Source organism: Chrysemys picta, chromosome 5 (assembly GCF_011386835.1).
Source record: "Chrysemys picta bellii isolate R12L10 chromosome 5, ASM1138683v2, whole genome shotgun sequence".
In the NCBI taxonomy this organism is placed as follows: domain Eukaryota; kingdom Metazoa; phylum Chordata; order Testudines; family Emydidae; genus Chrysemys; species Chrysemys picta.
In genome coordinates this window covers 129479145-129484722 of record NC_088795.1, presented here as the reverse complement: position 1 = coordinate 129484722, position 5578 = coordinate 129479145, and positions in this window count along the sequence as shown.

The following is a 5578-nucleotide window of genomic DNA, read 5'->3' as shown; positions in this document are numbered from 1 at the left end:
GCTCCTCTTGGGTCTGTTTAGCTTGCATCGTATTTTAAGAGTCTATTCTAAACTTTGTATTCAAGCTGATAACAATGCTGAGGAAAGAGAAGTTTTGTTCAATGGTCAGTCGACGCTGAATCATTTAGTTTATTTTCTTTCTTAAAGCTATTTCTAGCAGCCCCTTTTCATCCAAAGATCAAGCATTTTACAAATACAGACTAATCCACCCAGCCTTCAACAGTAGCTATTTTCCCTTCCAGTGCACAAATGGGAAAACTGAGCTGTAAAGAACATTTGACTACAGCTGTAACAGTCCTTTGCTTTAGGCTGTTGCTGTTCGATTTTTAACAGATGTTACTGAAGCACGTTTTCCTACTGTCCCTTTTTAGCAAATCCTTTATCAGGACAAGATGGTATTTCGTCAGAAGTGATACTGGATCTTGATAAAAGGAGGATGAAGCCTACCTCTGTTGAGAGTTCAAGAAACAAGTGAAGGAAGCTGTATTTTTAAGGAGTTGGGTACTAAATATATTCATAGAAAATTAGGGTTGGAAGAGACCTCAGGAGGTCATCTAGTCCAACCCCCTGCTCAAAGCAGGAACAATTCCCAACTAAATCATCCCAGCCAGGGCTTTGTCAAGCCAAGCCTTAAAAACCTCTAGGGATGGCGATTCCACCACCTCCCTAGCTAACTCATTCTGGTGCTTCACCACCCTGCTAGTGAAATAATTTTTCCTAATATTCAACCTAGACCTCCCCACTGCAATTTGAGACCATTGCTTCTTGTTCTGTCATCTGCTACCACCGAAAACAGCCTAGCTCCATCCTCTTTGGAACCTCCCTTCAGGTAGTTGAAAGCTGCTATCAAAGCCCCCCTCACTCTTCTCTTCTGCAGACTAAATAAGCCCAGTTCCCACAGCCTCTCCTCCTAAGTCATGTGCCCCAGCCCCCTAATCATTTTCATTGCCCTCTGCTGGACTCTCTCTACATTGTCCACATCCTTTCTGTAGTGGGGGCGCCCAAAACTGGACACAATACTCCAGATGTGGCCTCACCAGTGCCAAATAGAGGGGAATAATCACTTCCCTCAATCTGCTGGCAATGCTCCTACTAATGCAGCCCAATATGCCGTTAGCTTTCTTGGCAACAAGAGACTCATATCCAGCTTCTCTTCCACTGTAATCCCCAGGTCCTTTTCTGCGAACTGCCGCTTAGCCAGTCGGTCCCCAGCCTGTAGCACTGCCTGGGATTCTTCCATCCTAAGTGCAGGGCTCAGGTTCAACAAGGACAAATGCAGATTTCTTTTGGCCCAATCCTCCAATTTGTCTAGGTTACTCTGGACCCTCTCCCTCCCCTCTCCCTCCAGCTTAGTGTCATCTGAACGTGCTGAGGGTACAATCCATATCATCCAGATTATTAATGAAGATGTTGAACAAAGCCAGCCCCAGGACCAACCCCTAGGGCACTCCACTTGATACCAGCTGCCAAGTAGACATCGAGCCATTGATCACTGCCCATTGAGCCTGACGATCTAGCCAGCTTTGTATCCAACTTGTAGTCCAACTCATCAGAGATCTACAACCTATCCTCAAAGATGATCCTTTACTCTCACAGATCTTGGGAGACAGATCTGTCCTCGCTTACAGACAACCCCCCAACCTAAAGCAAATACTCACCAGCAACCACACATCACTGAACAAAAACACTGACCCAGGAACCTATCCTTGTAACAAAGCCCGATGCCAACTCTGTCCACATATCTATTCAAGTGACATCATCATAGGACCTAATCACATCAGCCATACCATCAGGGGCTTGTTCACCTGCACATCTACCAATGTGATATATGCCATCATGTGCCAGCAATGCCCCTCTGCCATGTACATTGGCCAAACCAGACAGTCTCTCCGCAAAAGAATTAATGGACACAAATCTGACATCAGGAATCATAATACTCAAAAACCAGTGGGAGAACACTTTAACCTGTCTGGTCATTCTATGACAGACCTGCGGGTGGCTATTTTACAACAGAAAAACTTCAAAAACAGACTCCAACGAGAGACTGCTGAGCTGGAATTGATATGTAAACTAGATACAATCAACTCAGGATTGAATAAGGACTGGGAATGGCTGAGCCATTACAAACATTGAATCTATCTCCCCTTGTAAGTATTCTCACACTTCTTATCAAACTGTCTGTACTGGGCTAGCTTGATTATCACTTCAAAAGTTTTTTTCTCTTACTTAATTGGCCTCTCAGAGTTGGTAAGACAACTCCCACCTGTTCATGCTCTCTGTATGTGTGTATATATATCGCCTCAATATATGTTTCACTCTATATGGATCCGAAGAAGTGGGCTGTAGTCCACGAAAGCTTATGCTCTAATAAATTTGTTAGTCTCTAAGGTGCCACAAGTACTCCTGTTCTTTTAACTTGTAGTCCGTTCATCCAATCCATATTCTTAATTTGCTGGCAAGAATACTGTGGGAGACCATATCAAAAGCTTTCCTCAAGTCAAAGTATATCACCTCCACTGTTTTTCCCCATATCCACAAAGCCAGTTATCTCATCACAGAAGGCAATCAGGTTGGTCAGGCATGACTTGCCTTTGGTGAATCCAGGTTGACTGTTCCTGATCACCATCCTCTTTCAAGTGCTTCAAAATGGATTCCTTGAGGACCTGCTCCATGATTTTTCCGGAGACTGAGATGAGACTGACTGGTGTGTAGTTTCCCCCGGATTCTCCTTCCCTTTTTTTTAAAGATGGGCACTATATTTGCCTTTTTCCAGTCATCTGGGTCCTCCCCCGATCGCCACAAGTTTTCAAAGATAATGGCCAATGGTCTGCAATCACATCAGCCAGTTCCCTCAGCACTCTTTGGATGCATTGCATCCGGCCCCATGGATTTGTGCACGTCCAGCTTTTCTAAAAAGTCCTTAACCTGGTCTTTCACCACTGAGGGCTGCTCACCTCCTCCCCATACTGTGCTGCCCAGTGCAGCAGTCTGGGAGCTGACCTTGTCTGTGAAGACTGAGGCAGAAAAAGCATTGAGTACTTCAGCTTTTTCCACATCATTTGTCACTAGGTTGCCTCCACCATTCAGTAAGGATCCCACACTTTCCCTAACCACCTTCTTGTTGCTAACATACTTGTAGAAACCCTTCTTGTTACCCTTCACATCCCTTGCTAGCTGCAACTCCCGTTGTGCTTTGGTCTTCCTGATTGCCCCCCTGCATGCTCAAGCAATACTTTTATACTTCTCCCTAGTCATCTGTCCAAGTTTCCACTTCTTGTAAGCTTCCTTTTTGTGTTTAAGCTCCCTGAAGAGTTCTCTGTTAAGCCAAGCTGGTTGCCTGCCATATTTACTATTCATTCTGCACATTGGGATAGTTTGTTCCTGCACCCACAATAAGCGTTCTTTAAAATACAGCCAGCAATCCTGGACTCCCTTCCCCCTCATATTAGCCTCCCAGGGGATCCTGCCCGTCAGTTCCCTGAGGGAGTCAGTCTGTTTTTCTAAAGTCCAGGGTCTGTATTCTGCTGCTCTCCTTTCTTGTGTGTTAGAATCCTGAACTCAACCGTCTCATGGTCACTGTGCCCAGGTTGCCACCCACTTCTACTTCTCCTACCAATTGTTCCCTGTTTATGAGTAGCAGGTGAAGAGAATAGCCCCCAGTTGGTTCCTGCAACACTTGCACCAGGAAGTTGTCCCCAACATACTCCAAAAACTTCCTGGATTGTCTGTGCACTGCTGCATTGCTCTCTCAGAAGATGTCAGGGTGCTTGAAGTCCCCCATAAGAACCAGGGCTTGTGACCTGGAAACTTGTTAGTTGTCTGAAGAAAGCCTCATTCAACCTCATCCTCCTGGTGGTCTATAGCAGACACCCAGCATGACCTCACTTTTGTTGTTCTCACCTCTTAAACTTAACCCAAAGACTTTCAACAGGCTTTTCTCCAGTTTCATACTGGAACTCCTGAGCAATCATACTTCTCCCTTACATACAGTGCAACTCCTCCACCTTTTCTCCCTCGCTTGTTTATACCCATCCATGACAGTGCTCCAGTCATATGTCTTACTTATCAAGTCTGTGTTGTGCCAGAACTTCCAATTCTTCCTGCTTGTTTTCCTTCTTGCGTTTGTGTACAGGCACCTAAGGTAACTAGGCGATTGCCCTACTTTCTCAGTATGAATCAGGTGGCTCCCCTGTTTCACCCTGCTCCTTGTTTCCTCCCAGTATTCCTTAGGTATGAATAGCTGTTAAAGTTCCTAATAGGCTACAATGGATACTCTTCCCCTCTGGCTTGAATACAAATCACTCTCTCCTCTCACCAATCCCCACCCTTACTTTAAAACTAAATTAAGCAGGAAAGAGGATGGTTGTAGCCTGTGACATAGGATTGTATGGCTGCCTTAAGGTCAACAAATTCCTACTTTACAATACATAAGTAATGGGGCTTGTAACTGCTAAAAGCAGGCCTGGAGCAGCCTGGCTAACACCTGTAAAGGAAAAACCTAACAGTTCTTCTACAGAAGGAAGAATCTTTGCTGTACTGTTCACGATATGGGTGTAGCCATGTATTCCACTGAGGTGTGCATATGGCCAGCACACCAAAAAGAGAAAACTTTGCTTAGTTGTACCTGGGGGTGGTGCACATGCACCTCTGGTGCCTCCCAGAGGGTGGTTCCTTGGCACTGGAATCCAAGACTGAAGTCTCCAAGCAGAGGGGATGGATTTTGTAAGTTGGCAAGCTTATCCAGAAATTTGGACATAAGTGCCAGAATCCACCAAGGAAACATTTACATTGTAGAAGAGTGTCTAGTGGTAAAGAGGCCACTACAATTGGGACTGGATATGGTGGACACCTCTCCTCAAGGGTTATAGCCTCAGATGCAACCCTGAGAAGAGCTTCAGGGTTACAGAACTTTGGCCTAGCGCCTGAAAGCAGGGATTCTCAAGCTTCTTCTTTGAGTCTCTCTCTTCACGCCCCCCCCCCATATCCTGCTATAAAAACTCCCTGGCCCAGCTGTGCCACAACTGTTTTTCTGCATATCCAGTAAATTAAAAGCCAGGACCAGCATTAGGGGGTAGCAAGCAGGGCAAGAGCTTAGGGTCCAAGTTGCTGAGGCTTTGGCTTCAGAGTTGAGTGGCAGGGTTCAGCTCTGAAGGGCAGGGCTCAGGCTTTGGCTTTCTGCCCTGGGCCCTACAGGCTAATGCTGGCCCTGCTCTCTGGTTTATTTTCGCAGACCCCCTGAAACCTGCTTCCAGCCTCCCAGCAGGAAAAAAAAAAAAAAGATATTGCATTCTTTTAAAGACCATTGAAATACTTTTCATACACTGGGAGTTTATACCACCACCCTAATGCAATGTCATTATGGAGGTCAACAATACCAGCAGCATTCCCACTGGTATTTCTGGCAGTTAAAGTATCCAGTTAGAGAGCAGGTCTTCTCCAGGAAGACACGTCACAAAGGCAGCTACCTTCTGGTCCAATTTCAACCAACCAGCCACTCCTCTGTCAGCTTTGGGCAAGCAACCAATTTGACAGCATCATAGTTGTGACCCCTCCCAGTCATATCTCCTCCATTTGGAGA